This window comes from Cricetulus griseus, chromosome 4 (assembly GCF_003668045.3).
Source record: "Cricetulus griseus strain 17A/GY chromosome 4, alternate assembly CriGri-PICRH-1.0, whole genome shotgun sequence".
Classification (NCBI taxonomy): Eukaryota; Metazoa; Chordata; class Mammalia; order Rodentia; family Cricetidae; genus Cricetulus; species Cricetulus griseus.
The window spans coordinates 22,022,242-22,035,567 of record NC_048597.1 but is presented as its reverse complement, the minus strand read 5'-3'; the positions used below and the strand labels follow the sequence as shown (position 1 = coordinate 22,035,567).

The window sequence follows — 13,326 nt, the reverse complement described above, 5'->3', positions numbered from 1 at the left end:
GATGGCATACAAGGTAGTCATCACCCAGATTTTCTACATATTAAAATCCAGACTCTTAGCACATTAGCCGGAGTCTGTTGTGAGTTGAACCCTGCCGGCCTCTTTTGTCTTATTATGAGAACCTTTCTTCTTGCTCAAAAAAGGGGAACAGAAAAATAATGACAAAGAATTGCATATGAGTCAGTAGTATTTCTAATGCAAAAAGGAATTGGATTATAATGCCATTCCTTTTATAGCTTTACATCTAGACTTCCTATTATTATCTACATTACTAGCATGTTTCTGAAGAAATTTAATAAGAGCTGTTAAACTACAGGAAGTAGAATTTACAATATCATATAGAAGTGAAAAATTTGTTGTAATGATAAGAATCCTCACTTAATTGGACTCAAATACATTTCAAAGTATTCCTTCCCACAAATCAACTTTGTACATCTACTTAGCATGTGTTATATAGCTTGGCTTAATTATGAATACCCCATAATCCTAAATGAGAGTCTTAAATAGGTTTAGAGATCGTTAGAAACCATTAAAAATGAACACATGCTAGAAGTTATATTTTATTTCTTAGGAACTGATTCTAAATTAAAACATGGTTTCAATTTCTGGGACTAGCTAGGCCATTGTTTCATGTGGTAGTTTGAATGTAATTGGCCCCCATAGATGCATAGGGAGTGGTACTATTAGGAGGTGTGGCCATGTTGGGGTAGGTGTGGCATATTTGGAGGAAGTGTGTCTCCATTCTCTTCCTGCTGCCTGAGCATCAAGAGGTAGAACTCGCAGCCCTTTCTCCAGCACTGTGTCTGCTCCTATGCCACCCACCATGATGATAAAGGTTTAAGCCTCTGAACTATAAGCTACCCCCAAGTAAATGTTTTCCTTTATAAGAGTTGCTGTGGTCTTAGTGTCTGTGCACAGCAACAGAAACCCTGACTAAGACATTTCATAAGCTGTTTAAATCTATCATATATACAGGGATGATTAGTCAAACCATTGTTTAAAGTAATCATAAATGCACCATGAATGTTTGCTAACATGTTTGTGAAATATCATGCTCAAAAACATGACCAACAATTTTGTATTTCTTGAAGCAAAAAATATGAACACTTTGGAATAAATTAAGAAAATAAATCAAAATCTTACCATCAAAGCCTACCATACTGTTGATGACATTTATCTTTGATTTTTGTTTTCTTTTTACATAGTCCTATTATCTCACTATTCACATTTTAACCTGTCTTGTATTGTTGAGAGTTAATCAAGTGTGGCTTATAATTCTGATATATATTTTCTAAAATTGATGTATTTCCTTTCCATTCAGTATCCTTTGTTAATGAACCCTGACACTTATCTGTGAGGAATATTAGTCACACTTTATAAACAGTTATATAGTAAAAGAAAGGGCACAATTTTTAATGGGTGTGTGTGTTACTATAAGTCTTTCTGCCAAGCCCCCTGCGTTCCGCCTGCCACATTAGGGCCCCTAAAAACACACAGAGACTTATATTAGGTACAATGCTGTTGGCCAATGATTAGGATTTCTCATCTGCTAGCTCAGTCTTAATTATCAACCATAATCCTAAGGCTTATCTTATGGAGGACACCGGCAGAATGCGGTGTCCTGTCTTCCTGGGATCACTTGGTGGCTCCAGAGCTTATATTCTGAGTCTGCCTACTATGTCACTTCCTGCCTGGATCACAAGACTTCTTTTTACTACATTTCCCAGAATCCTCCTTGACTCCTAGTCCTGCCTAGCTTGCTTCCCTATTGGCCGAACAGTGCTTCATTCATCAACCAATAAGGTAAACATACACAAAAGGATGTCCCCCATCAGTGTGTGTGTGTGTGTGTGTGTGTGTGTGTGTGTGTGTGTGCACCAGTGCCAGTGCCAGTACCAGTGCCAGTGCCAGAAACACTGGTATATCATCTTGTATGGACTGAAGATATTCTCCATGGGTACTCCACAAGGAAGAATATGAGTACAGTTGAAATTTCGGGCATTTCTGGATGCCACAGGAAGAGCCAGCATCCTAATTCTCTTTTTCATAGTGCAGTCAGCACTGCCATTTTCCTGATGATATTCATACATGAAGTATGTGATGTGTATTTTTAAAATGGAGCATAATATGTTTATAATTATTTAATGGAAGCCCTCAGTGAGGCATTTCCCAGACCAGGACCAAATTACACAAAGACATGTGTTTTCTCACTTTGTTTGTCTTCTAGAATCTCTTGTGGTGTGTTCTCTGTCTAGTAGGAATTTATAGACCAATAGGCAGCACAGAATTCATAGAACATATTGGCAACAAGAGAAGGACAGATAACACAGCTCTCCTCCTGGAGTGGTTTGGGCTGGGGCATTATCAGCTGTGCCTCCCATCCTGTGATTCTCTCACTCTGGGCTGCTCTCATTTGCACCAACCTTAGAGAAATTTTGTTCTCTAAAAATTGTGAAGACTTTGTTTCATTCTGCATTATGGATTCCCCCAATATTCTATATTTGCCTTCTGTCACTCTGAATCAAAAGGGATGTCACAGCTGTTGTTTTATTAACTTTCATCATAACTATTGTAAATGTGACTTCCTTATTCCCTTCCTATTAGATATACTTGACACTGAATTAATTCTGAAATTTTTTAATAATATTTAAGAGATCGATGTTGCTTTGTTTCTTTTTTTTTTCTAAAAAGGTATCATTTTAATTTAGCTGATAAATATTAATCAGTATTTGAACATGTAGCTTTGTAGTCAAAACCATGCCTAAGGGGAAATTAGCACAAACAGTTCTGTGTGGTTCACTGACAGAGACACATACTGAGAAAAGCATCAAGCAGGTTCAACCTTGTCTGAACATCATGGTGTTTGCTTCGCAATGCCTAGATGGGGTAGGTCCCTTGTTTCAGCATCTGATGCAACCCAGAGACTTGGTAAATTTAAGGTAGATGAGTCCGGACACCAGCATCACATAGCTCTCAGTGTTACATTCCTCTTTTAGTAAAGACAGATAACACACTCTACTCTGAAGTAACAAAAAGAATAGCGTAGCAAATGAATGTACTATAGCCATTTATCTTCCCGATAAAGCATGTTCTTTACATAATTACGTGTGTTGTATTTGTACATGTCTGGCAGTGCTGTAGGCCTGCTGTCAATTGCATCACCTTAAGTACTGGAGGATGTGTCCTTGGATATAGTCTTGGGAGATTTATGTACTCTCAAACAGTTGATTCCTCTATGATCTAAATTGTATATCCCATAGGAGAGAGCAAGAGTGGTGGATACAGAGCAGAGATAAGAACAAGAAGGTCCCCTCCCTAGCTTCATCTTTTTGTAAAACAGTGGGAAATCACAGTTCCCAGGACGGGTTGCTTGTGGAGGACCATCTCCAACCTCCCCTCAAATACTTTTAGCTCCTTCATCTTGATAATTTGCTTCTGGTTGGAAGGATGAAATTAGAACTAGAAATGGAGATGACATGCTACCTTCATGTAACTTACATTTAGGATCATGTATGGCAGAACCCTAGAGTGTCTGTTTCTAAATTCATATATGAGTTGATGTGGCCGTTAGAGTCTGAGCCACCAACAAAGAAGCTGTTCTGCTTCATACACTTTTACCCAGGAGATATGTAAAATTGTCACCGTCTCTTGGTCAAACTGAGAACGTGAAGTGCTTGAAATAACTTTAGACCAGTTTTTTCACAGGTAGTTATAGCATGATACAAGGAAATGAGAGATAAATGGGGATTCAGAAAACTGTGGTCCCTGCCAAGGCACTCTGAGGAACATGTGTTTATTTGAGAATTTTCTGTGTGTTCCTGCCAATAAATGAAAGGGTTTTGCTTAGATCCCTTAAACCTCTGTAATTTTAAATCACTCCTCATTGAATTGTACACCCAACATGTCCAATGGATGATCCAAAAAACATTTCAATTTCCTGTGTCCAAACCATCTATCTAAAGATTGTTGGACTCATAGTCCTCCCTAGCTCATTAAGACAGAAATTCCATCACATAATTGCTCAACTTCTGAGCTATGAAATCAGCCTTGACTTTCTTTTCTAGTCCACCAGCAAAGCCTTCAGTAATGTATCTGTACTCTCAAACTGTTTTCAACTATTACTGACAGAGGAAGCCACCATCCTCTTTCCATATATAACTTACTGGCATAGACTCTTATGCGCGTGACTTTGGGCTTCCATGGCTGCCCAGCCCCCCACATTACCCTCTCATCAGGTGCCTTGAATGATCTTTCTTAAACATCAGTCTCGTCTCAGTGTGCTGTCAGTTCTCAGATTTCTAGTCTTGCTTTGTGCTAAAGCCAATGGCTCTACCAGGACATGGTTTCTATCTTTCCCACTTTATACCTCCAATCTCTGTCACATCCTTTGTCCACCAAGGAGCACGTCTCTCCAGCTTTGCCATATACCTTGTGTCTGGACATTTTTATCCCCGGATGCCTCCTTCTTCCTTCACTTCCTTACAGTCTGGTGGTTCAAAAATCACCATGCTCATCGTTCTTTGGTCTGTTACATAATGCGGCAACTTGTATTCTCTAAGCCTTTACTTGAACTTTTTATGCATCTGGTTGGCACGAGTGGGGGACCCTGTTGTTAGCCACTTTATGCTCAGGAGCCAAGACACCTTTAGTTAATGAATGCCTGAATGGAAGTATTTCTCACTGAAGTCATATAACACCATTGAATGTTCTGTTGTCATTAGAGGGATGAAGGCATGAAATTCATAAATCTCTCCTTTTTTTCCCAGTGAAATAGACAAATAGACCATTTGGAAGCAATACATTTCTTGGTTGCTGGCTCCACTGATACAGAATAATTCCTTTGTCTCCTATGGCATCACAGGTTTTTTTTTTTTTTTTTTTTTTTTTTTTTTTTTTTGTGTGTGTGTGTGTGTGTGAAAGGAGGGATCCAGGAAAAGTAACTATTTGTTCTTAGCACTCACTCTATGTAGGTCGGTCTTATATTTCTTTTTGATGATAAAAAATTGGGGAAAATGTTAGAAAGATGATTCATTACCTGGCAATACTAATATTCTGTTGCAGTGTTTCTCGTTTTATAAATCCTCACTTGCTATACAAGACAACATTGTTTAAACAAGACAAAATTCTGTATGTAGCATCACAGCCTTCATTATGCTAACTCTCTGCTAATTTGAAAGCAGAACTCATTTCAATTGAGTGTTGTAGATTTTCCAGTCCAGCATGAGTAGGCTTGGAACATTTCATCCTTTAAGTGACTATAGGTCCTTGAGGAAATTACATGTCCTTAGCAAGTCATGGCTCCGATCTTTAAAATATGTGTAATAATGGGCATCGACTCTCTTAACTGCCTGGCCTGGTCATTATGGTTAACAAGACAATGAGTTTCTAGAACTTTGAATTCATTGGAAGGAAGACACTATCACTGGAAGACTTTCATTTTTCTTATGTTGGTAATTAGTGGGGAGAAATTATTTTCCCATCTAAGTATTGTGTCTTTGTTTGCCTTAATTTCCTGGAAGCATGCACACTCTCCTTGGGCAGCTGGTGGGATGTTAAACTTCAGATACTTTACATGAAAACACAATGAATCTTTGAGCTTAGCTAGTTTCATTCCTGTGTTCTGATTTGTAACTATTAAAGGGAAACAAAACTTATCAGGAGAAATGGCACATTGGTTAAGAACACGTACTAATCTTTCTGAGGACCACAGTTCAGTTTCCAGCACCTATGTCAAGTGGCTCACAAATGCCAATAACTCAGCAACGGAGGAAGCCAACACTTCCGGTCTCCATGAGCATCTCCATACACATGGGTGTACACACACACACACACACACACACACACACACACACACTCCCTCTCAGAGAGAGAGAGAGAGAGAGAGAGAGAGAGAGAGAGAGAGAGAGAGAGAGAGAGAGAGAGAGAGAGAGGCAAAGCTGCTTCTGACTCCTAATGTATTAAGATATGGCTTTGGCAAATTCCTGTTCTCTATCATGATGTGGAAGTACCCATCCGAGTTAGACTTGGTTTCTGCCAGCTACTATGCATCTTCTGAATGGATTCTTTGGGTCAGATAGAGAATGTCCCAGGAGTGGAATGTCTTTAAGTATCTAAGCGGATTTCCCCTTCCCTTACTTTTTATTATTACAGTATTTTAATGTTTTCATGTTACAGCCCAGGGCCTAGATTTGATTAATTGATTTCCCTGCTCTATTTAAGGATTGTTTTTATTAATGTGCTTTCTCAAACCAGACGCGGCATTATCACCTTCTCCATCACTGTGCTAAGTGTTGAGATCTGCGTGGGCCAGCTGTGGCAGCTGTGTTTCCCCTTGGATCTCAAAGCTGAAAACTTTCATCTCCTTTGCTGTCTCAGCTGCTGGTCTGAGGCTATGGCCTTCCCATAACTCAAACCAGTTTCAAAGCAGCGCAAGTAACCTCTTTGGAATGCTTTTGGAAAACCACAGAAAGGTTCCTCAAAAGTACACCACTTATATACTTTAAATGAATGTTTCCATTTTAAGGTAATAACAGCATAATGTCGCAGCCAGCCTATGATATTTAAATACATTATGAACACAGTGGAGGCCTGTGTCTGTGGGCCGATTGAACAAAAGAAGGACACCGGTGTTGCAATCCTGAAAATGATCTCATAGCTGTGGAATCTATGAATCGAAGATTGCACTTTAAAAAATTCTATTCACAAAGTACTTTTTTCTCTAGTCTGAGAATCTTTTTTGTGTCTTTAGAACCATGTAAAAAGATGTCACCATCAAGGGGATGATGCGGATGGTGTTAAGTGGCAGGAGATATGGACTCACAGGGCGATGTCTTGGGTGTGAACTTGAACTTAGCTATAGTTGGAATGTGGGAAAGCTCAAATTGGCCTGCATTTTAATATCACTTGTTTTTATCAAATTGTCATCGAAATGAAAGGTACTGGCAATTTACAAAACTGAAGATCATTTTAGTCACTTTTGGTTTTCACACCACCACCCTGCCTGAACAAGGAGAAATACTTTAGCTTCTTTGTACCTGTCTTGCCTTCTTGAAGGAATTACTCCTGGAAGCTGGCCGGCTGTGACTGTGTGCTAACTTAAGGAAAGGAAGATTCCACAGCTCAGTTGTGTGTAATTACAAAAGAGATTACAAATTAGATTCTTCATTTATATCTTTCTTAGCTGCTCCCTAGCATTTTGTGGTTGGAAGAAGTCTCGTACCCACACTGGAGTGCCAGTAGAGGAAAGTTAACCTTTGGGGTTGGTTACAGTGGCTGTTGACAGTATGCAAGAATAAAACAATCCCCAGGATTTCAGTCTGCAGAAAGATTCTTGACAAATCAGAAAGGAGTGCTGCTTGCTGCTAAATATGGAAAAAATCATTCGCTGGCCTCAAGAATGCCAAACACATTGTTTCTTCATGATTGACTGCGTGGATTTCTAAGCTTTTCTTTGTAATCACTTGTATCCCTTATCTAGAAAGGGAGCTTACCCACAGCTACTGCCTGCTCCAGCAGGGGATTAGAACAGGTAGACATGCGATCACTTTCCCCTCTGGGGCTCCCCAGACATTACAAATATCGTGTTGAGCTTCTAGTGACCTGCTCTTGAACCCATGTCATTCAAAGGCAGTGCCTGTTTGTGGAGTATTGGCAGTGGCCTTTTATGTTTTTAATGCCCTATGGGTCTGGAAAGGATTTTTGTGTTTCCATTAGGGACGGAGGGAGGGAGTGAAGAAGGGAGTGAGGGAGGAAGAGAAAGAGAGAGAGAGAGAGAGAAAGAGAGAGTGTGTTTGTGTGAATATATACACATGCATACCCATATGCACAAATCATATGCAAAAGCATGAACCAGTGAAACCAATATGGATATGAAATATTAACGTAGTAGATTGAAGGCAATGGTATACTTGAGTCACGTGGTCACATGTGTATTTTATGTTTTAGAGGAGCTACATTTAGAGTAAAAATGTAAAAGGTGAAATCAATTTTAATGATATGCTATTCAATTCAAGATAAAAATAGAAGCATTTTAAACCTTAGCCCAAACAGAGGGTATTGAGAATGAAGCTGTGAGTTATTGGTCCTCCCTACTTTTCTATTGTCTTCAAATCAGTGAGAACGATAAATGTACAGCCCACTAAAATTTCTAACAGCTCCGTGCCATTACTGGCTGCCTTAACCATGGAAGTGTCCATGTGGTCTAAGGACTTACTTTGAAATCAATCTTTAGGTAGAGTATCTGGGATTCTAGCCAAATCCTGTTTTTCTCTTTCTCCTCTTTTCCTTTAATCTCCTTCATTAAAACCTCCATTTTAACACAGTGGTCTTTTTTTCTTGACAAATTAACTTCATCTTGGACAGCTCTTCTCCAATTGCATTGATCCTGTGAACTTAAACACAAGCTTATTTGGTGGTTCACTTAACTCTACCCCCCCCCCATTTTCCAGTGTCTGCCTTGGAGGAATTTCAAGGTGTTACTCATACCAAAGTGGAAGTTGTATGCATTAATTATTAAACAACGAGGCCAACCTAGCTTCCATACTATTCCATGGAATGTATGCTTTCTTGACTTAATTGAAAATACATTAAAAAAACCCTTGTATTTAAAGTATTGAATATATGGAATCTAACTTTAAGCTAGTTTTTTTTGTTATATTTAGAATAAGGAGAGGGATGGTGGTTCACGTGCTTGAAAAGCATTCAAGGGTTGTCTTGTACAAGCACAGGTTTCCCTGAACCCTCTAAATCTCTAAATGACTTGCCCTTTGCTCATAAATCCTTTGCCACGGTCAACACGAAGCCTTGTATTGATTTACCAGCGAACCGTCATGTCATCTCTGGGCTCAGGTCCTTTGACCTTTTATTTGTTCCTGTAAAATTATGGTGTATCTCAAACTTCTTTTCTAATAGGTCCTTTAAACTTCAAAAGGCCATGGACTTCTGTGGGAATACATTAAACAGTTTGGTAAGCCAGGAAAGGAAGGTATCAAAAAGGAAAAAAAAAATGCTGACAGATAAAGGTCAGAAAAGCTCTGTGTCCATAACACAAATGCTGTTCAGCAAAAGGGACTCACAGAGAAGGCCCATGTTTAGTCCATCCCCAAACTTATTTATCTTGAGTGTTCTTGGTACAGTCTATTAAGTATGGGTTTTAATTCATGGTAGCTTACTGACTTATGGTGAATTTTAAAATGGTTTTATTTCTGAGTGAAGTGCATAACCATTAAAAGAGTAATTTAAACATGCATCAAAAGGGGGGTGATCACACTTTATTTCCCCCAATACCAGAACTGGAATAAAGTGATTTTTGGATGCATTTATACAGTTATCTACATGTTAGCCCATACCCCACCCACCACCACACACACACATACACACACCCTACAGATTTGGCTTTTCTTTTTCTTTTTATTTCTTTTTTTAAAATTTAAATTAGAAAAAAGATTGTTTTACATGTCAATCCCAGTTCCCTCTCCCTCCCCTCCTCCCCTGCCCCCCACTAACACCCTACTTATCCAATACCATTTCTGCTCCTCAGGGAGAGTGAGGCCTTCCACGGGAGGGGGGTCTTCAGAGTCTGTCATATCCTTTGGGATAGGGCCTAGGCCCTCCCCTGTGTGTCTAGGCTGAGCGAGTATCACTTTATGTGAAATGGGATCCCAAAGTCCATTCCTAGGCTAGGGATAAGTACTAATCTGCTACAAGAGGCCCCATATATTTTTGAGGATTCCTGACTGACACCCACATTTATGGGGTCTGGATCAGTTCCATGCTGGTTTCCCAGCTATCAGTTTGGGGGCCAAGAGCTCCCTCTTGTTCAGGTCAGCTGTTTCTGTGGGTTTCATCAGCCTGGTCTAGACCCCTTTGCTCATCACTCCTCCTCTGCAACTGGATTCCAGTTTAGTTCAGTTTTTAGCTGTGGGTATCTGCTTCTACTTCCATCAGCTTCTGGATGAAGGCTCTAGGATGGTATATAAGTTAGTTGTCAATCTCTTTATCAGGGGAGGGCATTTAAGGTAGCCTCTCCACTGTTGCTTAGATGGTTAGTGGGTGTCATCCTTGTAGATCTCTGAACATTTTAGTATCTGATTTTGCTTTGAACCTATACTGACTCCCTCTTTGATAGTATCAATTATTTTGCTCTTTGCTATTCTTCCCCCTACACAACCTTCCTGCTCCCTTATGTCCTCCTCACCCCTCCTCTTCTCCCCTTCTCATTCTCCTAGCTCCCTCTCCCCTCCCTCCATGCTCCCAATTTGCTCAGGAGATCTTGTTCCTTTCCCCTTCTCCAGAGGACCATGTATGTCTCTTTTAGAGTCTTCCTTGTTGCCTAGGCTTTTCAAGACAGGGTTTCTCTATGTAGTTTTGGAGCCTGTCCTGGAACTTGCTTTGTAGACTAGGCTGACCTCAAACTCACAGAGATCTGACTGCCTCTGCTTCCCGAGTTCTATATTAAAAGTGTGTGCCTCCACGGCCCAGCATTAGCTGGAATCGTAACAAATAATATCTAGAATCACTATGGCAACTTTTGTTCAATTTATCACATCCACTGAACTTCAAGCTTAACTCAGGATGCCATCAGACACCTGCCATCTTTTACTGAGTGCATATTTTCCTCCCTGGGCAAAGACCCTTCTTGAACATTGTTTTCTGGAATGGCTTTTTGTTTAGGCCTCTCTACTAAATAGAAGAAGAATTAGGTTTGAATTTGTGTGACATTTGTTCCTGTATCATCACATTCCTTTTGTAAATCTTCTGCAGAAATATATTATTGCTGAAGGATAGTTGCTCAAAGACATTTCCAGCTAGTATGTGCTTGTCCCAGGTGATGGTAAAGCCCTGTGTTTTTTTTTTCCCTTTGTTTGTGTGTGAAAGAATAACTAAATCATGAAACTCCCCAGATCTCTGGCAAAGAAGAGCACAAAAGAGTATTTCTCAAGTATGCATTCAAACTCAGCCTAGCTGGTGAGTTTTAGTTCCTGAATCACTGAGTTGATTTTTGAGTTTGAAAGTCAGTTGAATGAAAGCATTCTTACAGTTCCATATTCAAAACTTTATAAACATTACACAGTTAAAGTCTACACACCTGTAGTTTTTACTGGAAACGCTTTAATTACAAGATTATAAAACCCTTCATGAGATAATTTTAAGCACACGACATAACTGCTTACTCATTGTACAGTATCGGCAATATGTCATACATATGGATATGCTGTACATATTACTGAAGCTGGGTAGTATTCAACTTAGTAGAAGCCACTTGGCCTGATTCCTTCTTTGTGAACATTTATATGATTGCCTGTGTGTGTGTGCGTGTGTCTTTGTGTGTGTGTGTGTGTGTGTGTGTGTGTGTGTGTCTGTGCATGCACCACTACTCGAATGATGAGATCAGAGGGTAACATGAGTGTTGTTTCTCTCCTGCACCACAAGGGGTTCAGAGATCTAGCTTAGGTTGTTAGGTTTAGTGGTTTTCACAAGTTCAGCCATCACACTGGTCCCTATTGTCCTTTTAATGTGCCAAATGCTAATACTGGCCTTAATTGTTTTTTATAATTTTGCAAAATTACGAGTAGAATAAATTCTTAGAGTTAAATAATGGGTTAAAAATTACAGACACCAGGACAGAGATGGTAAGGGGGCGTGAGGCTAACTCCAAGTCTTGGAGTCTGCGTTTGAGTCCCCAGAAGCAGAACTGACTCCCGTTAAGTTATGCTTTATTTGCATGTGTGCCCATGGCAAGCACCGCCTCCCAAATGAATAAACATAAAATGCATGTATATGTGTAAATGAACTTGTACCTTTGTTAGGTATTGCCAGGTGTTCTTTTCAGTTGTTATGGGAATTGTTGTTTCATCAGCAATGGAAGATAATTTATATTTTTCTGAAAATTTCACTATTATAAAACTTTCAAATGTTGACCTTTTGCTCTTGGGAATTTCAGTGTGGGTGTCACTTGAATTTCCTTATTATAATGATATGAGTATCATTTTGTGTTCCGAAGTATCCCTTGGAGTGGGCACATACATGTGTAAACAACTCAGTAATATATTTTCCCATTCATCCATGGAAATTCTTTGTATGAGTTCTTTATATATTAGGAAATTAGATGTTCTTTGTAATATACTATAAAGATTGTAAATCTCAGTTTCACATTTTTCTTTTCATTTCGCTCATGCCATTTTTTTTTTTTTTGCAGCCCAGAAAATTAGAATGTAAGTGATTAATTGTATTGATTTTTTTTTTAAACATTCATTGCTCTGGCTTTTGTGACATTTTAGAAAGGCTTTCCCTATGTCAAGGTCATACATTAGTTTTCTCATCATTATTTCCACTCCATTTATGGTCAAAATCAGGTAATTGCATCAAGTCGGCTGTCAATAATTCTGAGCATGGTAATTACTTTGTTGATTAAGCATGGCAGGCTCACCATAGAGACTTTGCACTTGGTCTGATTAACTAGGACTGGGCTTCTGTATGTCCAAGGACCCAACGCCTACACTTCACTGCATCTCCATTCAGCCTAAAGGATTCAGTAGTAAGAAATGATTTAATTTCAAGGCCTGCTGGGAAGTTAAGTGAATATCAGTTTTCCTTTACACCTCTCCATGTTTACATTTGCTTGCTTGGATAGTCAAGGGTTGTAGAGAGTTTTTTTTTTCACATCATTTGCATTTATTCATAGTTAACCTGAAAATTTGAAGTTGATTTTGTGTTATTGGCACAAATTATTTCATTAATAGATAACATAGCCTTATTGGCATTGTATATACTAACTAGAGTATGTAATTCACTTTTCCTAAGTTTGTTCTTTGAATACTGTGGCTCATTGTGATTGTATCAGCATAATCACATATGGCTTTCTGTATCAACTGGAGGTTTAATGCACCTTTTAAGTCAATGTTTGATCACGTTACTGTGAAGAGACTGAGGTTTCACAGTAGAATGACTGTCAGCAAATGTGACCCCATGCCATGGTTTTGTCATCTTGAAAATGTGGGCTACGTCTAGTCAACTCAGACATGGTTGGTAGGATTGAAGGAATTAAAACCTGTGGTAAGATCAACATATTACATTGGTGATTTTTGTATCATTAGTGGTGTTCAAGCTGTGACATTTAAATATAAAAAATAGAGAATAAATATAAGTGGAAGGTTGGATATATGACTCATAAAAATGTATATACAATCTTGGTCACTTTTAGACGTCATCTGTGTCACCATATAGCATCATTTCTTTTAAACGCCTGAGATCATATCCCTATCTTTTGGATGATCAGGACAGCTGAACATCTAAGCCATTCATTTTGACCTCACTGTGATTGAAACA

At 39.0% G+C, this 13,326-nt stretch overlaps 1 protein-coding gene across 4 annotated transcripts in view; it reads left to right on the top strand.

The window, feature by feature from the left end:
• Nucleotides 1–13,326, top strand: part of Robo1 (roundabout guidance receptor 1) — a 370,504-nt gene that overhangs the window by 145,858 nt on the left and 211,320 nt on the right. The gene's annotated exons all lie outside the window — the stretch shown is intronic.